Genomic DNA, 24,207 nt, shown 5'->3' on the forward strand with positions numbered 1-24,207 from the left:
GGGGAAAAGTTCTACTCAAGCATGTAAGAGCAGCACATTGAGTAAAGAAGTGTTTTAATAACAAAAGATGCAAACTTAATAGAAGATATGAGAATTGGTTTTAGCGGAGAGGACAATGATGTGGGCAGCAGGCACTGTAGACTACCGGGCAAGAAAAGCACAAAGAGGTGAACTGAAACATGCCTGGTCTGCTAGAACTTGAGCACCAGTAGATTGCACCACCATGAGACAGAGTAGTCAGCAAAATTTCTGTTTGTCCTTCATTCTGAATGCAGTTGAAAAGCAGATGTTTAAGCCATTGCCCATTATGTCTTATTTCAATTGAATTATATTTTTAAGGAAAGAAACCAGTAAGTAGTAGATGGAAGGTCATAAAATACAAAAAGCTTCCTCAAACACAGAAAATTATGCATAACTGTTAGATGTTGCTACACTTACATATCCATTGGAGCCTAAGCCATCCTAAAGAAACCTAGACACACATTTGTTAGTTCCTGCAGCACATTCATGAAGCTGGATAAAAGTCAAAACAAGTTACAGCAGAAGATACTGTGAATCCTCATACAACTGCAACTCTGAGCTCTCTTATGCCAGTTATGTGAGCAAAGTAAAATTTGCTTCACAAAGCATGAATCTTTCCTTCCCCTTTCTCTTCTCACAGAGTCCTGTTTTTTAATTTTCTTCTTATTTTCTTCCATTGTCACACTTCCCAACATCGCCCCATTTCTCCTGTCTACCTGTCCTCAGGATAGTCACTACAATTCTCTTTCCTGGTAGAACTTTTTGGTTTTCTGAACAAGATTCCCCAAGGCACATCTAATTAAACAGACATCCAGAAAAAACAGACTCACCAAGCTTTAAAAGCAAACCCCTCTGCAAGTAACAAAAAATGAGCCTCAAAGTATTTAAGGCACAGCTCAGAAAGTGCATACACAACCCCACTTCATAATGTCTCTGAGCATCCCAACAGGAAATTGGAACAGATGGTTAAAACCATATTTATTCTGCTTAAGATTCTGTAAGAAGACAATTGAGAAAAGGTGCAAACATCTCTTGAGGCCACTTAGCAAATAGTTTCTGGCAATTTATGTCCACAGTCATAAAACCCTGTTTACTCTGCTATGTCAGGCGATACATCTTGTTCTTGATCTAGTCTTACTAATTGTCTGAATAAGAAAGTGGCTAATAGGTATTTATTTGTTACAACCAAGGAAACTACTTCAAGCTGATTACAGAAAGTAAGGTTCAACAGAAGTGTTCAGAAATTAGACAATATCAACATCTGGGGAAGGTCATGCTGCTGAAATTCAAATCCTTTATAAATATACAACATAACGCAGCCTTTAATTACCTAATTACATCCTAATTTTAGCACAGCCACCATTTCATTCAAAGCTCGAGATGGATGGTGCTCAGAGAATGCTATGTAGCACAACACAGCTTCCTTGCTCTCCAGCGCCTGTCTTATTCATTACATAAATACAGAAAAGCATGAAATGACACATTAAAAGAAAATAATGGGCACCTCAAATTACAATGTAAAATAGTAGTTGTCTTATTTGGGCCATAACCTCTCTGTGCCTAAGCTCACTTTTGCAAGGTGAAGGTAAACCAGTTACTTTACCTTACAAACTACTGTAAGCTGATTTCATAAAACATTGTGAATCCTTCAGCTTGTGATGATAAATACCATAGGAGCCCTATAAGGGAAATTAATAACTCTGCATAAAGTGTAGCATTTCAATGGTGTGTAAAAAGTACATCATATAGCCACTACTTAATGATGAACACAATGAAGAATCATTTAGCAGTTGCCCATACTGCAAATGCTTCCTCCCCTGTGTGATGAGGAATGCTAAGATTTTGCATAAAGGTTTACAGTAAATGACTGCATACACAAAAAAGACACCACAAGAAAACTGCACAACTACTTTAACTGTGACCTTACTCTGACTTTAGTGTTTGACTTTGATACCTGAAGGTTCTTGCTCTAAGACTTTATAGCATGTAAATGCTATATCGACTGTTTTAAGCATCTGGCCAAGCACTAAGAACAAGCCCAGACAACACATACATATTTTGGATTAATATACATATTTGTAACATACTCGTACTGTATTCTGTTTTCCACAGCACAGAGAAAATTGCTTAGAAAGCAATTGAGCTTAAGAAGAAAAATTATGCATTAAAGATTGTACTTGCCATTATACACTTTTCAGTCAGTAAACGACCTTTAAGTGTTGCTTTTTTTTTTTTTCCCTTTAGAGACAAATTTAAGCTGGCATAATCATGTCTTGAATAAAAACATTTAATAGCTGTAATTTCTTCTTGTTGTATGTATCCCCACTGGGCCCAGAAATAAAGTTTGTATAAAGATCATGCACCAGCCCTTCTACTGTAGTTTATGAACTATAAATGGGTTTCAGTTTGATGAAAAACCCACTGGTGAAAACAGACTTAGGGCATGCTGTTCTACCACATAAGAGTGCAGACAGATTGAGAAAACCAGTATATTTGAGGTATATGCAATCAGAGACCTGGGTCAGTACCTACTACTTTATGTGCCATAAAATACACAGGGTTTTGTTTGATTCGGTTTGGTTGGTTTTCCCACCTTTACAATAAAACTCCCTGTTCATGTGTTGATCAGAAAAGTAAATGGTCCATTAATTGTCCTGACAGGGTTTCTACTTTTTACAGTGTTCCCATAAGATTTATTTCAGGGTCCTGTGGGAATACGCATCTAAGAAGTGCAGTTAACAAAAGTTTTTTACTGAGAGCATGTTAGGCTATGTTAGACTCTTTCATACACAACACTTTCTGACTGAAGTTTTTATGATAATGAGTTATATACATTAATACAAAATCCGTTGGTTTACATTAATTCCCACTTCACTTATTGTCCTTCAGTTTACCATGAAAGACAAGGACAGTAATTTAAAAATTAAATTGCACTTCCTACATCAATTGAATTTTGACAGTTTTTCCTGTAATTCTCATATTTACTTTTCCAGTAATTGCCTCATAGAATTTTATTTATTTTCTCCTGTTTTGGGGGTTATTTTTGGCCACTGAAATTCCTCTTAAAATCCAAAATGTCCAGCTTATTGTGCAGAGTGTAATGAATAGACTGAAAATTTTGCAAACATTTAAAGAGACGATCATCTGGTCCAAGTTTTTGTGGGAAAGGGAATGTAAATGAGATGACCAAGCACCCTGCCCATCTGTGTCTTAAGAACCTCCAGTAACGGGTGCTCTACCACGTCCCTTAGGAGGTGGTTCCAGTGAATGACTTATTACAGCAACAAATTTCTTTCTCATATTGAGATAAAACCTTGTACTTATTGCCCATTGTCTTCTCCAATAAACTGTTTGTGAAGGGAAAGCCCCCATTATGTTTGCATCTGCCTTTTAGGTACTGGAAAACTCACTTGGAACGTGAGTTCCTACCAAGCTTTCTCCTCCCCAGGGACAAAAACCCCCAACTAATTCCTTCAGTCTTTCCTCATAGCATAGGTTCATTCATTACTATGTTTTTACATTTCAAAATTTAAACACCTGGTTCGCTTCCAATCATCTGACTTAATACATTTATCTGTAAACTTAAACCCCATGTTCCTATGAAAGAGTAATAGCCGTAGGCTACTTGTTCCCACCTTATACAAGGACATAGTTTCCTTTTCCATCATAGACTATATATCCCTACTAGCTGAGCTGCTATTAGCATCATGCAGAACTGTTACTTTCAATCACGATTTATGGAGGAAAGAAGACAATGAACCATGAAGGCTAAGTTTTGAGTGTCCGTTGAAATGAAACAAAAAAAACCTAACCCCCCCCCCCCCAAAAAAAAAAAGCCAAAACCCAAAAAACCCACTGACAAAAGGAAACATCATGCAAATTCCTCACCTGGCACTTCTCACTAATGATTTTTCTATTGAGAATATCAGACCCCAGTAAAAGATACACTGTCTTCATCAAGCAGATGAATTAATCTTTTTTCACTTATTTTTTTCACACTAAATAATGCCTTTGCTGTAAAATGGATGATTTCCCACCAAAGAAAGTGTTACTAATCAGTTTGTAGTAGATCACAACACTTCTTTTTTTAGTAGTTGTACATTTCATAGACCTAGGTATATATGAATGCAGAATACTTCACTGTGGTGAACTGGACTCAGCTGCACAGATTCATTAATATAGTCACATCCAAATTTGTATTCTTATACATCTGAATTTGTATTCTTATACACTGACAATTACAGATATTGGCACAAACTGACCTGAGATTAGCAAAAAATCAGACAGGTCAATGATATGCCACTCATAGAATAACTGAAAACTTCGGAAAAATTAAGTCCAAGACCAGTAGCAACAGCAAAGACAGAAAGCAAAGCCTTCCTTCTCCAGATACATCTGCTAATAGGAGAATCATAGAGAAGACAACTGAATGGAGATCCACAGAAAATTGTAACTGGTTATGGCATATACATTGACCTTAAGTACCACACAGTGATAAAAAGTAGCTTTTAGACACAGCAGACAAGTTTTATTCCTAAAATATTGATGTGATATTTCAGGCTATTCTTCCTGAAATTATCAAACCTTTGGAGAAGTGAACACTAATACAGCTGTGGGTACGAACATTCGAGATGTTTGTGCTCTGAGTCTATGAAGAGGACGAATGGAATTCTCTCTCATCTGTTTTTCTGAACCCTCCAAGAGCAGGAAAACTTTCAGGTCTGCTCCATGTTATCAGTGCTTTATTACACTATATAGCCCAGCCAAGCACTTAAATACTTTAATTCACTTCCACGTTCCAATGTTTTCTATGTTGCTATAACCACTTACCCAAGAAAAAGGGTTGTGATAGAAAGGAGTTTTGTCAGTCTTGCCTCAACCATGCCTTATTCTTATTTGTCAGTCTTGCCTCAACCATGCCTTATTATGCCTTGAAAAAATACCTTTTTCCCCATGAATTAGCACCTACCTTACAGACCTATCACTATGGAGATACCTGATTAATGCTTAACAACTTAAGCTGCTCTGTCTTGGCTGAGTTTTCTGGGTTTAAATTTAGCTTTGAAATCCCTTGCCAATTTTCAGCATCCCTGCAGAGTGCTAAATACTGCATGCTGTTACAAACCTGAACTGCGTATCAGGGGCACTGACCTCTGTGTTGTGCACACAAATGTCATTCTCATCAAAACCTTTTAGACTTAGAGGCTTCAATTTTTTCTTCCTTCTCCCCCTTATATTTTTTGGAGCTTTATTTTGTATCTGCACTAAGAACTTCTTTCTTAACATCAGAGAAGTGAGTTACATGCAAACATATAACTTGACAAGATAAAAACCAGAAAGAATATAAAGAAATTCCTAAAGCTAGTATTACTTTTCGAATAAGAACTTCAATGTGAACTACTATTCCTATAACACATCTCATGATATATGTTAGGAAAAAGTTTGGCATTTTAATAGTGGTGATGAAGCAGTTAGATATACCTTAAATGAAGAAATTTAATGTGGAGAAGAGGGAAATACTGAACATAGTGCAACCACTCTACCATCAATAGCAGAGGGGTTGTTTTAATTCTTCATTTTGTGATGCACAATCCCTTTAGAATTTGTTCCTAATAAGATTTCACATCTCTGCAACATGCAATATTTATTTGCATGTTTATACAAGTATTGAAAAGCCATTAAAACTTTTCACTTAAGAGAAAGGACCCAGCATTAAAGAGTCACTAGGGCTTACAAACTTCTTAGATAGTGAAAGATTTATTGTCAGGATTGAGAGATTTACTGTCCTTCACAAGCAAGGCTCTGATATGCTTTAAGGATGAAAACATGAACCAAAACTCTTGACAGAAAGCCCTCCAGCAGAAGGATATGAAAATCCATCTACAGATGCATAAGAACCTAAAAAGTACTCCAGGTTGGGCATTACTGTAAAAGAGATATCTGTATTTAAAAAAGTTTTTATTAAAGTCACTTTCCTAACAAGATCCTCCCTGGTTTCTGGTAAAATGTAAGGAAGAGGAGAAAAGAGGAACACTGCGTTTTTGAATGTGTATAAAAAGCTCCTAAGAAAATTGTCTTAGGGTAAGTTCACCTGCATAACAGTCCCTGTTTGCCCACCCCTCTTCCACATGGCGAGGGTATGTAAAAAATAGCAGCATATAGTTTTTAAAAAGTCTGGTGTATGCTTTACAAACATCTGTTGCCTTCTGATTCCCTTCTGTATTTAGTATTGAAAATGGTTTGAAATAATATCATACCATATTTCCCAGATTCTGAGTGCATTGTTTTTCTACCAAGAAAGATAACATTTTCTTTTATACTTTTCGATCCCTGTCATCAGTAAATTAAACCTTACTTCAATTCATGGAATGGTTTGGGTTGGAATTGACCTTTAAAGGTCATCCACAATGAGCAAGGACATCTTCAACTAGATCAAGTTGCAATATTGAACTGTGTTGGTAGATCTTAGCTTCTCATGAAACAGGGACCTTGGCAGGCTCAAGAAATGGGCTGACAGATAGGAATATCAGACTGCAGAAGCCTCCAGTCCTGCACCTGGGGAGGAACAATCCCTCACACCAGTATGCACTGGGGGCCACTCAGGTGGAAAGCACCTCTGCAGAAAAGGCAGACTTGCATGGCCATCCTGGGAGTACTGGAACCAGTAGGCTCTGCCGTACAAGAGAGAGAGATGGTCATACTGGAGAGAGCATGAGTCCAGTGAAATGCCACTAAGGTGACTGGATCATCTCTCCTGTGAGGAAAGGCTGAGAGAGCAGGAGCTCTTAAGCCCAGAGAAAGTGAAAAGGGGACCTTATGAATGTATGTAAATACCTGAAAAGAAGGTGCAAAGAAGAAGGAGCCATGCTTTTTCCAGTGGTCCCCAGAGACAGGACAAGAGGCAACGGGCACAAACCAAAAAAGGGTCCTTCTGAACATCAAGAAACACTTTTTTTACTGTGAGGGTGACTTAGTACTGGAATACATTGCCCAGAGAGATTGGACATGTTCCTAGGCAACACCTGCTTTAGATGGCCCTCCATGAGCAGGGAGAGTTGGACACAATGACCTCTCCAGAGGTTCCTTCAAATCTCAACCATTTTTTTGAAATATGTTGTGTGTGTGGGCTGCATGCCTAAATGGGTGTTTTATCACCTTTAATAAGCAAAAAAGAATTTCTATTTATAGAATCACAGAATCATAGAATAGTTAGGGTTGGAAAGGACCTTAAGATCATCTACTTCCAACCCCGATGCCATGGGCAGGGACACCTCACACTAGACCATGCCACCCAAGGCTCTGTCCAACCTGGCCTTGAACACTGCCAGGGATGGAGCATTCACAGCTTCCTTGGTCAACCCATTCCAGTGCCTCACCACCCTTACAGTAAAGAACTTCTTCCTTATATCCAATCTAAACTTTCCCTCTTTAAGTTTGAACCCGTTACCCCTTGTCCTATCACTACAGTCCCTAAGGAAGTCACTCCCCAGCCCCCTTCAGATACTGGAAGGCTGCTATGAGGACTCCATGCAGCCTTCTCTTCTCCAGGCTGAACAGCCCCAACTTTCTCAGCTTATCTTATATAGGAGGTGCTCCAGTCCCCTGATCGTCCTCGTGGCCCTCCTCTGGACTTGTTCCAACAGTTCCATGTCCTTTTTATGTTGAGGACACCAGAACTGCACACAATACTCCAATTGAGGTCTCACGAGAGCAGAGTAGAGGGGCAGGTTCAGCTCCTTTGACCTGCTGGTCACACTCCTTTTGATGCAGCCCTGAATACGCTTGGCTTTCTGGGCTGTGAGCACACACTGAAGCTGGCTCATGTTCATTTTCTCATCGACCAGTGCCCCCAAGTCCTTCTCCGCAGGGCTGCTCTGAATCTATTCTCTGCCCAACCTGTAGCTGTGCCTGGGATTGCTCCGACCCAGGTGTAGGACCTTGCATGTGGCATGGTTAAACTTCATAAGGTTGGCATCAGCCCACCTCACAACCGTGCCAAGGTCCCTCTGGATGGCATTCCTTCCCTCCAGCGTATCAACAGAACCACACAGCTTGATGTGATATTTAATTACCCTTCTACTGAATACAACACAGAACGGAGAAACTGGTGCTAAAATCTTATTTTTCTTTTTAGATCTGAAGGAAAATTAATACCTAGGCTCATTCTGAAATTAATATCTAGGCTCAACACTGAACGGACATAGGCAAGTGCCTAACCCACCAGTTTAAAATGTCATTGTTCATTAAAATGGCCATGAGAAATCTAAAGGAATAACTGTTTGAGCACAAAGAGAAATACCTTACGAGATGAGAGAAAAACTCATGAGCATAAACAAAGTAGGTGCTTTTTATGGGGAGTCATTAAATACTGGCAAAATTTGAAACTCCCTGGAAAGGGAAAGAACAACTGAGGTAACCTATCCCCTTCTACCTATACCTACTTATAATGCAGCTTTAGCTGAAGCCCTGCAGTTGAGCTTGTTTGTTAATACAACCTTTATATGGCAACTAAGGTTAACTACATATGTTATTTAAATACCTCATTTTAACCTCATTTTACTAACGTGGTAATGATGCGCTATAAGCAGATACCAGTATTTCTATCTGTGGCATATGAGGCATGGACTGCAGATGTAATGCAACCAGAGATGTTTACTGAGTGAGCTTATAGGCTTTTATAGTATTCTGCATAGCCATCACACGCCTTTTCAACCAATCATAACCAACTGCTTTTCCAGATAAGGCAAATGCTTGCCCAAACATGTTTTAACATGTTCTTTCTGCTGCTACAAACATTACAAGTGCTCGCCTGGACATGTTCTAACTAAGGCAAGTGCTTGTAGCAAGTGCTTGCCCAGATGTGTTATGAATAAGGCAAGTGCTTGCACAAACATGTTCCTGCTGCTGCTGCTGCAAACGTTACTTTTGGCCCACATCTATCCAGGCATTAAAGATTTTTGTATCTGTCCTGATTAGTGGCCAGCATTTGTGTTCACCTCACAGAGCTCCTAAGATAACATTTATAAAATATCCCGAATTTCCATCTGAAACCTGCTAAATTGTCCAACAGTTTATCGTTACAGCTGAAATAATTGCTGTAGATACCCACCTCGCCTCTTTTGTGCTGCACAGTGGATGCTGTACAGCAACTGAAATCGTAGTGCCCCTATTATCAAACTGTTATCACTGGTTTTTTTAGACTTTAAAAAAGTAACATCAATTTGATGATCTGCAGCAAGCATCTATGTAGGTCTTGAGACATTCATACTGTGAAAAATATTCACACAACAAAAGGTAGATGGACAAGGAGATAAGTAATTGGTTACATGCCTGGGATTGCCCACAGGGTTTTGTTTTGTTTAAAAAGAAAAGCCTCTTTTCCTAGTTCCTTGAATATCATTACTGACAGTCATGGTTTTAAATTGCAGTTTGCTCTTTCAGTCCCCCTCTTGGAGAAAGGGCACACAGATACCAAGATCTTAAAACTTCTTTAACAGATAACTGATGTGTAACTAACTCCAAAGCCGCTCTTTCCTCCACAGAAATAATGGCAGTGGAACTGGCATGGTACATTGGCATTATAATAAAGGTCTTGTGTGAGCATTTTTGTTGCAATGTTTAATAAGATCACATAAAACTTTCTGCTTGGTGAGCAACTAGAAAAAGAGGAGCCACACTGGCTCAGGCTATAGGTCCACATAGCCTAATAACTCGCCTCCAGCAGAGACGTGTGGCAGATGATTATGAAACATACAGAAACAAAAGGCATATTCAGAGGGATCCTTTCAACCAGTACAGGAACAGATGCACCTCAATTTCCAGAGAGCAATTAAAAGAAACAGCATTGAGAACAAACCAAAAGTTAAGCCCAGTGCAAGGATGGTCATGGAGTTTTTCTGCTTTCGTGGCCGAGTTGACCCGTTTTGACCAATGATCTTCACATCACAGACACAAACATTTTTGGCTAAGAGCAAAACCAAACAACTCCAAATCTTAAAATTTTCCCTTAAAAAGAAATTGATTCGGTTAAGAGATATTTGCATGCAGGTATTTTGGTAGCAGGTTCTCATCAGTAACAAGCAGTGGATTCAATGCTCTGAGGGGTCCTCTTAGAAGTGATCTCTGTGGGCAGGGGTACACTCAAGCTGAAAGAGTAATCTCTGGACATACATGTGGAAAGGAGGAAAGAAAAAACACCAAAACAAAGAATAAATCTTTGCACCTTTACATCTGGTGTCTGTGCATAAAGTAATTCCTTCCCACCCCAAGCAATTAACATTATTTTTGACAGTTTAAAACCACCTCAAATATTTGTGTAATGAACGATCAGAATAATTTGTTTTTCCCTTCCTCATCTTCCTAACCCCTTATTCAGCCTCCCTCTCAAAAAACAACAAAGAGAAAATTTGCCCTCTTTCAAGCAGCTCTTTTTATTTATTCAATTAAAAAAAAAAATTATCACTGTTCATGACTACTTAGTGGACCTCAGTGGCCCTGCAAAGTTGTCCTCAACCAGTGGTCAGGTTCCACAGCTCCACATCTGGTTTCTCAACATACTCCACCATTTGACCCAAGAGAACATTCAGACTACTAAATCAGGTCACTAACACTTCTCTCTCATAGTATTGCTTCTTGATCTCCAGCCCTACTGCAAGTATACACATTGAGCTGTGGTTACGGGACTCCACTGACACACACAAAATACAGTTCTGATGTTCCCTGGAAACACTATAAGGCTGACATGACAGTGACACTGGGACAACTTTGACCAGAATTATTCTCTTTGCACATTGGTGAATCGTGCAAAATAAGGTCTTTTGAAGCTACTGTTGCTCACCGATGAACTTGAAGCAGCAGCAGATACATACATCACCTCATGAAAAATTCACTAATGAAAAATGCATAGTGGTATATGTCATGTAAAAGAATAACCCAGGTAAGTCCATTTCATGAGTTTCCATTCAAGAACAAATCCTTGGTAAAATAAAACTCAAGACTTTCCATTTTTTAAACAATGAGGAATAGATTCATTAGTTAGCATGATCTCAACAGAAACTGAGACCATCAGAACTAGATTCTTTAAGAGTCAAAACCTCACTCTATCATTTCTAACCACCATTCCCACTAGGGCTGTGCTTTCAGGTATATATGCATTGCACACAGCACCTTTTAAAGATTATACCATGCTTAATGTTGAGTTACTACAGAACACTGTAAGTTTCTGTCCCTGGAAAACGCATACTTTTTCACTGTATTCATCCTAATCATACTGTTTCTCAAGTCCAGTTGTCTCAGACCTGATCCATTTGCTGTGCTGCCCATGTACTCATAAAGAAGGAAATTTGGGTCGATTCTGAGTCAATAGCAAAGCTGTCACTGATTTTAGTTGTTAAATAAATGCTCCTATTTCTTGATGATAAATTGTTTTAAAATATGTCTGAAAACCAAGCATTAATGAAGGAAAATTTATAAATGGAAATTATAAATCACAATCTCACAGGGAACAATTGTTTTCCCCTTCTTTTGAGGTGCTTCAAATCTAAAGCTAAGACATTAATCCATATCTTTCATTTATACATATACAATACACTTGCTCTTTTTTAATTGATACACTCATCTTCATTCTAAATTAACTCATTCTTTCAAGTTAGAGATCTTTATGAGGCTATCATGTACACCCTGTTATATTTTGAGCTAGTGTTCTCCCTCACCACCTTTTTTTACAAAACACCTGTAAAACATATAGGTCTATGAGAAAGAAATGCCTGTCATCTCTTCCACACATACGAAGTTCAGAAAGGATGCTCTTTCATCTCAGAGCAAAAAGCACATTTCTCCAAACTAACATTCCCTTCAAGGCCCAACGATTTTATCCTTTTGGCCACATAACTAAATCTCAGATATCATCAGCCCTTCCTAATACCAACATGGCAAGAAGACGTAAAGAATCAAAAAGTGCACTTTACGTTTATATAAGTACAATGAATTGTCCAAAAGATCTCCATCTCATTTTCTGTAGTATGATTTATTTCCTTCACTTTTGAAATAAAACAAACAAAAACTTCTTTGATACCAATTCATCATTCATTTAAGTAAAAAAACAATTATATTAACTCCTCCCCCAGTGTAAAACACAGCTTTTACAATACATGTAGACTTAAATATAGATAATCGGTTAACAGCTTTGAACTTTTTTTGGAAGTCTTCGGGGAGCTTGTTTCATAGAACAGGAGCTGGTGTCATCTACAAAGAGAAGCTGATCTTGCCCTTAACATAAGCAAACACTATTTAGATATGTTAATTATAAAGTTTGAGCTTCTGACTTTTACTTTCCTGCAGTATTGACTATACAACACTATCTGTACTTAAAAGTGGAGCAGAAGATACAGGCAACATTATACACATTCTTTCTAATGTATAACTTGTTAGGAATACTAAGAGAGGCTGGAAATTTTACCGCAGTTAACAGACCTAAAGGAAATAGTGTAATTATTTGTCAATCTTCCACTATGAGTTTAATTCCTCACTGGGCTTGAAAAGCGTCTCTATCTTTATTGCAAAACTGCAAATAAAAACCCCAGTAGTTCTGGTACAACAGACTAACATGGGTATCAATTATGCACAACCCTTCCAGGGTCCATGTGGTTTTGGGTAAGCAAAAGGCTTGTGTATGTACAGTGTGCACCCATAATTATAGTTTAAGGTTAAGGATGACATGCATTCTAATGTTCTCTTCCTAACAAGTCTGTAATATATACAATAGCTGACATGCCCCGTAGCAAAGTAAAGCTCAGTGGCAAAAGCAGGACAGAACATTGCAACATGACTTAGAGTATGTCAGTACTAGCTACATTTTATTTTAATGGTATAATTTACTATGAAAAATATTGAAGCACAATATTAAAGAACTCCAGAGAAACAAACAAACAAACACTCCATCACTAAACCCATTCTGATAAGTGAAGAATTTGGGTAGAATCTGAAAGCTAATACTATCCCTAAAGCTTTTCTACCTGCCTCTTCCCCATCTTGCTTCCAGAAGCACATTAGCATAACATGGAGTTAATCAATGCTGCTTCAGAAGGAAAATTCCACCTAATGAATCCCCAGTGGCACTTTTCTGTGCACCAGGTGCTTTTTACTGCAGGTGTACCAGCCTGGAACACATCAAGACTGCCTGTTTAAAGTTGTGAAGTCCAACATGCCCCTAGCTGTGCAGCATTAGGAATGATGAATTCAGATGCAGTAATGATCCATGTACTCTGCTTCTTTGAAGACACTCTGATGCTAAGTTAGAGTCTAATATTAGTGGTATGTGAATGGCACTGAAAATAGTTCCACTTTTAATTATGATCCTGCAGAAATCAAACTCGAGTGGGTACTTTTAGATGAGGTCAGATGATTATTAAATGCCTATAAAACTCTAATGTCTATCTGTCTCCTTGTGCAGGACTATGGTATGGACATTCACATTGCTGGCAAAGTGACTGCTGAACCAGTATTCTTGTCTGACCTTAAGGAGCAAGATTTACAAGTATGTCTCAAGTAAAGCACAACAGATTCACAGAAGAGATGCTTCAATTAAGCAAGAAAAAAATGAGGTCTGTAAAATCCCTAAGGAATTTCTTATCTTTTCCTGTCCTTTTTTTTTTTTAATTTTAGTGTCAATATTTCTCTAAACTTTTAAGCTTTCCTGAAATCCAGAGACTTAAAAGTTACCATTATGTCTTTTGCTGAAACAACAGCTACAAACAACTAATAAAACATATGGTTTCTTAGGTGCAATTCTAGGCAAACCTGGATGATGGAGAAAGCTACGCTACACCAGCAACTGCATATGACTTCCATCTTCAATGGTGCTGGCCAAATTCTTTGCTGATACAAAGTGAATTAGCTGTAATAAAGCCTGCAGCAAATTTATGTCACTGATTAGAGTGTTTAAAAAATAAAAATATGTTTAAAAGTCAGTGCAGTTGCAGCTTGTTCTAGGCTTGCCATTTCCAAGTGATGTCTGTATTAAAAAGGCTTAGTCTATGGCTTTGAAGCTTAAAACACGATTTTTTAGACATAAAAATGTTAAGGTCAGAAGCAGTTGTTTTTCACAATATTAAATTACAAGATCAGTACTACTTCACTAAAAGTGAACGTAGTTTACTTGGAGGAACACTGGAGTTGGAGGAACGGTGTGACAAGCCATATTTTGCAATTCTGTTCTATTTTCAGTCACAAACTGTAGCATCTTTAGTGAATTAGGAGGCAGAACATCATCACTATAATGGTATAGTAATAACTAATACATGATAATGTTATAACACTAACGTGTTATTGCTTATCTCAAGCAGTTTAAGAGACAAATCCATTATTAAACTAGTTTTATTGTGATCATTATATTTTCTCAGCATAAATAATTTCTGCTTAAAATTCAATCCCCTATTTGGGAAGCTTCAGAAATCTATTTTAAATGTCATTGAGACAATCACACTGTTTATAGGTTCTTACTATTTTGTTCCTTTTAGCCTTTCTCATTTTCTATTCCTTCTGTAGGAGGCTACACACTGATTTGTTTCTTTTACCTTATTGTGCAGCTTTCCCACTTCCCTTCTGGGATCTCTCTCAATACAGAAACCAACATGTTTTATAGCTTCCTGCTGAAGTTTATTCTATTTAACATTTTCTATTTAACATAAGAAGGTATCATTTTGGCAGAGAAAAAAAGTAACTTAGCCCCTAAACTAAGAGTTAGTACTGCAATTGTTTATTAATTAATCACATCTATTACTAGAAACACAGTATATTTTGGTACTTGGGAAAAGTCTTCTTCTCTGAAGTAAAAAATACTAGGGTCTGGAATCAAACTGGAAGGACAATTTTCACATATATGAATGATAATAAACATGTAAGGAAATCTTATGATGGGAGCTCTAGGCACATCACATTTTTATGAATGAGAGAACACTACACAGGGTAGATAGATGACATCAGGAAGAAAGCTGTTATTAGGTATACCATAGATAAATTTTGCTTAAATCAGGGAGCTTACCAATATAAATAGCAAAAAGAATGCCACAGTATGCTACAGCAAGGAAATGGTAGAATCATTTGAAGAAAACATAGGTTGAAATTACTATTCCTGTCTCATATGGTTAAAAATAATTATCTATGAAACAGTTACAATAACTGACTAGGGAAAAGTTAGGATCAAGAAATACCAAATCCCTGAACCTGAATATCTTTGCGCCCAGCCAGAGTTTCAGACAACAAAAAGGAAGCTACTGTTCTGCTAATGCATTAAGGGTAAACAGGATGGTCCAGATAACTGGAAAACTTGGCAGCCTGACATAAACCACAGACAAGTCCAACAGAGAAGCACAGATATAAGAAATTAACAAATTATTTAAGAGTCATGTTACAGTTAATGCCAATAGGCCTGAATAAGCAGAATACACATCTTGGGGAAAAGAAAATGTGATAATTTTTTATGAGATTACGAGATATGTTTTGTTTATGGCAAACTGATGCAATGCAGTTAGACCCAAAGGCATTTAACTTGTCACTTCATATCTTAAATGGTACAACAGGATATTGGAATTCCATTTCACAAGTTAAGTAGATTAAAAGCAGGCAAACATACAGGTTTCATATGCAATTAAGAGGAGCTTTATTAATCTAGTCATGTTTCTGGAGATATTGCTGCACAGGTTTGTTCTAACTCTTCTCTAAACATTTTCACAAATAACTTTGGGGGATGTCTCAGACAAAACACCTCTCAAATGATACAAGGACTGAGACAGGGGAACCAAGAAAGTTACACTGCATTTACTGAAAACTTTAGCATTCTTACCCTAATAAACCTCCTTATAAAGCCCTTCTGGGCAGACTCATGAAGTGAGATTAGGGAAGGGCTACCAGGACACTTGAGACTGGAGGACCTGCTCTGTGAGGGGAGGCAGAAGGACCAGGGTTTCTCCAGCCAGGGAAGAGGTACCTATAGGGAACCTAACTGCAGCTTCCCAGTGCCTGGGGTGACTGAACCATGCTCTTACCTTATAGGGAAGATGCTGAAACAAGAGTTCAAACTAGATAAGGAGAAACTGCCTACCTGCTCTTACAGGGGGGAATGGCACAAGTTGCCGAGAGATACTGTGCAGTATCAGTCCTTGGAGGTTTAAGACAGAGCTAGAGAAAGTCATCAACAATTTTATCTGACCTAACAGATACTCGTTTTGAGCAAGACCTTGATCTAAAGACCTCCCAGGGTCCCTTCCAACCTGAGTTGAAATGACACAATAGATACACGGTAAGCAACATAAAAACAAGACCCTGATGCTCTATTTATGACTTCTTTAAAAAGAGAGAGTACAATCAGAAAGAAAGTACATTTACATTTAGGCAATAGCGAAAATGATCAAAATAGCAGAATGTTTTGCTTGCATAACCTAGCAGCCTTAATATTGCCACAGTTCAGCGATAATCAAGAAATGGATTTTTAGGTCTGCAGGAACAGATGAACATTGAGAACAGTCTGTTTCAAAAGCAGCACAACAAAGCAGCCCTTTCTTCGACACTCTCCATGAAGTCAATTTGAAAAGAAAAGGGAGAATACCAGATGATCAAAAAAGAGTTCTTCACATAAACTTTTCATTTTGACATACATGCATATTTAATACAATACAGAAAGCTGACTGTGATGCTTGATTTTTAAAATGTCATTGAAGCTGACACGAAGCTTATTTTGTCCTCTTTTCCGCAGAGAAATTCTTGACGTGATGAAAAGATTCACACTGAACAAATGTGGACCATGCCCCAGAGAGCTCTGCAAGCTCTGCAGCAGCTGCAGTGGGAGGTAGGCACTCAAAGGTTGGTGCCCCAAGTAGGCAAGTGGAGCGGAAAACAGCACACGCTCAGTAACTGAACCGCAGAAACAGTAAAGAAACAGTAAGTAAAAACACAATTCCCTTTTCCCTCAAGTTTCAGTGAAGCATCTGAGATGAACATTAGTGCAAATAGCAGGCTAGCAGACTATGTGATTTCAATCCCCTTGATGTTACTGATATAGCCTATAATGCACACAATACTCAATGCTGTTCTGCTGTTGGAGTATGACAACAGTGATGAGCCGAAGGGCTACATAGTCAGCGGTACATAAGGAATACGTCACTGCTATTTATAGATAGGTGTCCGAATACAACTTACATGTATCACCATGATGACAATAGTGTAACATATTGATTTAACACAGACTACTCTGGAATGGAGAGGTTTGAACTTTGCTGTTTTCCTGGGCTTTTCTTTTTTTTAGTACTATTTTATTTCCTGTTCTTTCTAAGGCCTACTTCTGTTCTGAGAACTCTGAAATTTTATCCCTGACCCTACTCCCATGCCATTTAAATTCAGAGCCAATATATTCCTAAACTGTTCCAGTAAGCCATTTAATAAAGGAAAATCTTGACAGAATCTGTCTACCTTGGCACTCTGTTAAAATCCTTCCTTCCCACCTTACCTACACACATCAAAGAAGATTCTCTTAAGAAAACTAAATTCAGCATAAAGACTGATTATTTGCTTTGAAAGCTGTGAAGAGAAAAAAAAGATATATTACTAAATCAATATTTATCACCAAGGGAAGTTATTAATTTATCACCACTCCAAACAACTCATATTCTGTGAATCTAACAGTGGACCAGGTGCAGCAACCAGGTAAGTAATCCTAGAATCCTGGTGCTATCTTGCAGGCATTAAAAACTTAAAATACTTAATGCCTAGACAATAATTTAGACAGTAAAAAGTAAGAGCTGCTAAACAGAATTATGCCTCAAGTATCTGAAAGACCCAACAAAAGACCCTATTATGAACTTCATAGCCACACGATTCCAATCCAGCATCTTTCTACTTCTTTTTATGCCTAAAGACATACTGAATAGATGGAATATACCAGTAAAAACAAACAACCTGGAAGTCAGCAATGGTGTGGTTCCTCCTTTAAACTCAATTTGTTTATCACTTATGATCAGATTGTTTAGTTTTTAGCACTGAGTGGAAACAGAAGTTCAAACACAAATTTTTGGAAACTTTCTTGTTGAAGAAAACTTGGATTACAAAGTTTAAGGCCAAAGTTTACAGTATAGGGAAATTCAAATAGTAACAGAATAATATTTCACTAATAATGAACAAAAAGGTCAGATTATTAGATACCAAATAGCTTTTTTTTTTTTCCTTCTGGTGTATTTTAGGTTTTGGGATTTGTTTGAGTTTTTTTATTAGGCCTAAAAGTATGTTACTCATCAAGAAGCCTTATCAAGAAGAATGCTTCAACCACAAGTGAAATTAATTATGCAGCACTGCTGGTAGAGCAAGGCTCATTTTAAAGTAATTCTCACCCCAATTACAAATCAAAGAGAATTAGTATCAGGACTTTATTTGCATCACGTAAATTTTGTTAAATTGCCCAGATCCCATTATAAGTTTTAGTTTAAATAGGCAATATTTTGTCCCATTTGTACAATATTTATGCATTAGGGAGGGGGAGGAAATAAAGGAAAACACCCCACACCTACAGATCTTAAACATAAAAGGAAGCTTTTTCCTCCTTTTGCTCACATCATTTTTGATTACTCCTTACCTCCTACAGTGCCCAGTATAGAAAGTACCCAGAGATGTACCAAAACCTGTAAGGTTCTCGGATCACCCCATCACCTGAAAGATTCACCAGCCCAATTTAGCCAGTCAAGGTGATTATTACAATACTCTGAGTCCCACTGAAGCACCTACTACAACACAAGGGATTTCACAGCACTCCAGATGCAGAAGTCTTAAGCAGGATTACTTATTTCTGCCAACTTAACCCTTCCTCCAATTAATCATCTCCAAAATTTTTCCTACTCTGGCATTTTGCTACCTGTAAGAAATGAGCTCACCTTTAGAAAAATTTACTGGGGACAAAGTCAGTGGAGCAAAGGTTTATTTACAGCACTGAGTGCATGCCTTCATATCCTGCATGTGCACTTGTGAGTACAGAGTCAAAGTTTCTTATAGTCAAGCCTTTTACATACCCATAAGACTTTCAGGAAGACGAATCCCACCTCCTGATGCCTGACGCAATCTTCATTCTTTATTCTGCACATATCCAGGAGGGTCTTTTAAGAGCTAGTTGGTAACGCCAGTAGTCTTCTTTGATATGGATTTTTGGCCTATTTAACCCCGTGCACATGCCTATAGCCCTTATCATATAACTTGTTCTATTACTTCCAGATTAGATGTTGATTTGATCAAGCATGACTGTAATATATCCTATGTCCAGCTGTAAAAATCCCTTGTTCCTGTTTGTTTCACAGTTTCAGGAATTTACATTCTTCCCATCCACCTACGCAATTGTGCTTAAGCAGGATACAATGCAAAAACAAAGATAAAGCAAGCTATTGTTGAAGCAAACTATTTATGTTGTTGTCCTGGTTTTAGCAGTAGCAGTCATTTTTCTCTTTCTTGGTAGCTGGTGCAGTGCTGTGTTTTGACTTTCAGGCTGGGAACAGAGCTGATAACAATGATGTTTTGATTTGGCCAAGGACTTTGTGGGCCTCATGCTCTGCCAGGGAGGAGGGAAGCCGGGAGGAAGCAGGGACAGGACACCTGACCCAAACTGACCAAAGAGGTATTCCATACCACAGCACGTCATGCCCAGGATGTAACTGAGAGTGACCCGGAAGGGGCTTCAGTGGACTGCAGGGTTGGAGGAGGTATCGGTCGGTGCTTGGGTGGGCGAGTTATCGGTCGCCCGGTGATGGGGTGTTGTATTCCCTTCCCTTGTTATTTCCTTTATCATTACTATTATTGGTGGTAGCAGTAGTGATTTGTGTTATACCTTAGTTACTAAACTGTTCTTATCTCAACCCGTGGGAGTTGCATTCTTTCTCCTGTCCGTCCCTCCAGGAGTAGGGGAAGGGCAAGAAGGGGGGGGAGGCGAGTGGACAGGCTGTCTTGGCTGGGTTTAAACTACGACAGTTCTTTTTGGCGCCCAACGTGGGGCACGTGGGGTTGAGATAATGCCAGATCTGACCGGACTGATAGTCACTCGTCACAATGCTGATTTATTGGCTCTCAGAGTTGTTCCTCTTGATCTCACAGCTTCAGAATGTTGTAACTTACTTAGAGCCGGTATTTGCTGTGTTAGTGTTTATCAAGTGTGGGGCTTGGGCTAAGGTTCCTGTCTCAATGTACTTTATGGCAATGACTTGTAATACGGGCGGGCTCCAGCAGCAGGGCGGGACGGACGTGGCCGTGGACTGGTCCCTGGCCGTCCGGCTGCTCCTCACCGTCCTGGCCCTCGCCCTCGCCTCCGTCTGCGTGAGGCTCTGGGGAGCCGAGGGGGCGCGGCCCCGGGAGCCGGCGGCTGCTGAAGCGGCCCGGGAGAGCGGCCCCGGGGACCAAGCGGGAGCGGGGCCGGAGGCCGGCAGGGAGTGGCTGCCGGTGGAGGAGGTCGGGGCGGTCGAGGAGCGGGAGGAGGCGGCTGCCGAGCAGCGGGAGAAGGCGGCGGAGGAGCCGAGCCCCGCGGCCGAGCCCAGCCCCGCGACGGCCGAGAGCATTCCCCGGAAGCCGCCCGCCGAGCCCCAGGAGGCCGCAGGAGACCCCGCAGCATTTCCCAGCAAGGCAGAGGAGGAAGAGCTGGACTCAGGAAAAGAGAAGCTGGTGGTGGGAGAGCCGGCAAGCACAGCAGCTACACCAGCCCCAGTGACAAGTACAGCAGCATCGCTTGAGAGTTATGAAGGTTTTGGATGGCCTTTGGGTACCCTTGGGACCTGCCTGCTGATTGTGATGGGGATCAGCATGTTGGCACACACACAGACTGTGTTTTACCCACCGCCATTTTGTCTGACCCCGAAATTTAAGCAGAGTCAGGTTTGGGTCTTGTCTGGGGTTAGACAACAATATAGGAGGACCAAGAAGTTTCCCCCAAGGCTGGAGAGTCATGAGTGGCAGGGCATGTGGGACAGTATGGGCAAGTATCTAGTCCACTGGGCCCCTCCAGTGCTTTGGAAGCATTGGAGATGGAAGGCAGCTGTATGGAGTCCCCAGCAGCAAGCTGCAGAAACTGCTGGAGGGGACAGTGATTTATTTTGAACCTGGTGGGCCCATGACCCTTAAGGCTGTCAGAGCAGAGATACAACATAAGAGATGGACTCATGATCGAGGGGTGGACTTAGCAATGGACACTATTGCCCAGGTTATTCATGTGTGTGAACACTGCACACAGCCTCTCCTGCTCTGGAAGACTGTTACAAGAGATGGAGCCTGACATCATGGACCAGATGGACTCAGCAGCTTTATAGGGACTGGTCCATGCACTACGATTAGAGTGCACTTAGATAAGGGTGATGGTATATTGAAAATGTAGGATCTGAGCATGACGTGAATGGTATGGAATAAGGGGTGGATAATGTCCTGGTTTTAGCAGTAGCAGTCATTTTTCTCTTTCTTGGTAGCTGGTGCAGTGCTGTGTTTTGACTTTCAGGCTGGGAACAGAGCTGATAAAAATGATGTTTTGGTTTGGCCAAGGACTTTGTGAGCCTCATGCTCTGCCAGGGAGGAGGGAAGCCGGGAGGAAGCAGGGACAGGACACCTGACCCAAAGTGACCAAAGAGGTATTCCATACCACAGCACATCATGCCCAGGACGTAACTGGGGAGGGACCCGGAAGGGGCTAGAGAGTGGACTGCAGGGTTGGAGGAGGTATCGGTCGGTGCTTGGTCGGGCTGGGGGGGCAAGTTATCGGTCGCCTGGTGATGGGGTGTTGTATTCCCTTCCCTTGTTATTTCCTTTATCATTACTATTATTGGTGGTAGCAGTAGTGATATGTGTTATACCTTAGTTACTAAACTGTTCTTATCTCAACCCGTGGGAGTTGCATTCTTTCTCCTGTCCGTCCCTCCAGGAGTAGGGGAAGGGCAAGAAGGGGAGGGGCGAGTGGACAGGCTGTCTTGGCTGGGTTTAAACTACGACAGTTGTTTATCACACTACCTGTAATCATTTGTTTCATCCTTATAGTAGCCAGCAGTTTTTAAATATCTTGACAATAATATTATTTGCACATACAGATCACGAGTCAAATTCAACCAGCATACTTATTTACCTGAAAGAACTGCCAGATACTGCCTAAACTCACCTTATTACTTGAATTTTCTCTGCCTATAATAAAGTTATCCTTGCCAGAGAGAGCAGGGAACTCAGGTAAGGTATATGCCTTCAGCTGTAAAATAAGTTGATTATAAGACCACATCATCTATGTTCAAACTATCTCCTTCCTGTATTTACAATAGAAAGGATAATGGGCTGAAGGATAATGCCTCTCTCATAATGTCAGAGAGAATTGTTAGCTGGTTTTTGGTTATGTGCCCGAGTTTTTTTCAGTTCTGCTCAAAGATTTGATGGGATATTTGCTGCTGTGCATTTGATCACATTGATTCCTCAGTAATGCTTTTTTAATTATGGTTTCTTCTTTCCTTACATTATTTTTCTAGAAATTACTATTAGATATTCCCTCTCCAAAATCCTGTTTAAATCTGGCTCAGGCCTCAGTCCAAATAAAAATGTTATTGTAATGCTACAGTCAGAATAAGCAATTCTGGTTTAATATTGTTCATCTCTGTATATGTAACAGCATGCTAATGTAAAAATAAATGATAGATCTGTTAAGATCAGGTTATGGGTACAATTAAAATTTAGCCAGCCCTTTTCACCCTAGTTTTAAGCTGTTTATAATTTTGTGAAACTACATAAAACAGTTTTGGTGGATGCATTAGCATTTTCTTTACTGGACAAAGTCAGTTAATATAAACCTCACCTGAGAGAGTAAATGGGTAAAACAATGGTTTATACATTCTAGAAGTTAAATATACAAATCCATTTTATCCCATATCCTTCAGAATTTTTAGTTTGGCACAGTAACCGATCTGGCATAAAAACTTCACTTCTTTCCCAGCTGCAACAGAAATAGATAATCAGAATTTGTGCACGTTGAAGAGGATTTTTTGTGCTTCTACATGATTTTACTCAAATTCAAGACCTTCAAATAGTAAACATAGCATATAGTAGTAATCTTTAGAAGGTGCTAAAGTTTTGCTTTTTCTATTCTTTTTGTATTATATTAAGATAGATACTAGTAAAATATTTAAAAATTAAATTAATATGAGAAGTGCTGTTCTGTACCATTTTTCAATAGAATTGGCTTAGTCAAAACTAACATTGCTCTAGTGCAGTTTAAGCATTGCTGCCACCAAATGAAACTGCATTTGGAATTATTTTTGCTACTCATGATTTATTTCTACTGGGTAACCTGTGTATTTCAATATGTATTGCACTTGAACATTCTCAAATGAAGTAGCTCCACTAACATTATCCATTTCATGTGAAAGAAATCTAATGAATGATCTATAAGAGTATGTGGAACACTTTCAGACACTACAAGCATCTCAAAAGTGAACGGAAAAAAACAACTATAGCATGATGTGAAGAGGAGGTATGTTAGAACATCAATATCTTCAGCAGTTACTTGAAAGGATACTATCTCAGCTTACTACAGACCTGGTTTTCTCATATTGTAGAAATATATAAAGATTTATTCTGAAAATTTGATGTCTTTTTTTTTAATCTGAGAAACCAGACATAAAGACCCTGACATTTCTATAATTTTTATATATCTCATTCATACTTAAAATCATATTTACCAATTGATACAGTAATTTGGCGTTGTTTGAAATAACATGACTTCTTCTTTGTCTTGAATCTGCTGCCTGTTATCTTTCACAGATTCTTCTTACTGTAATACAATCTGTTTATTTCCTCTTCAGGAACAAATCTATCAGTAAACATGATACAAAAAGTTACACAGAGTGGCAGCAGGCTGTAAAAATATTCAACACTTACAATCATACAGAGCTCCTTTAAAGCTCGGCTGGGGTATTGTGGTTTTTTTTTCTGGTGTTTTTCTTAAGCAGTAGTCTATATTCATGGGTGAAAAACATTACCTGTATTTCTTGCAGGAATGATTATTAACTTGGCAAAGAAAAGCTATAATTTCCCATGGACAACACAATTTCAACATTGTATTGAATGATTCTTTTCACAGTATCTTTCAAAGAATGGGACACATTGCATTACCCTTTGCCATAATTAGTAAGCAACCAACCAATAGTAAAA

At 39.2% G+C, this 24,207-nt stretch overlaps 1 long non-coding RNA gene across 1 annotated transcript in view; it reads right to left on the reverse strand.

The window, feature by feature from the left end:
• Window positions 1-19,454, reverse strand: part of LOC133224509 (uncharacterized) — a 175,577-nt gene extending 156,123 nt beyond the window's left edge. Inside the window, exon 1 of the long non-coding RNA XR_009728859.1 lies at window positions 18,641-19,454. This is a non-coding gene — a long non-coding RNA (uncharacterized LOC133224509). The remainder of the gene's footprint in view (window positions 1-18,640) is intronic.
• Window positions 19,455-24,207: the final 4,753 nt, after the last annotated feature.

This window comes from Neopsephotus bourkii, unplaced genomic scaffold (assembly GCF_033783945.1).
Source record: "Neopsephotus bourkii isolate Nb327-2 ecotype Australia unplaced genomic scaffold, CSIRO-AGI_Nbou_v1 NB_1685, whole genome shotgun sequence".
In the NCBI taxonomy this organism is placed as follows: domain Eukaryota; kingdom Metazoa; phylum Chordata; class Aves; order Psittaciformes; family Psittacidae; genus Neopsephotus; species Neopsephotus bourkii.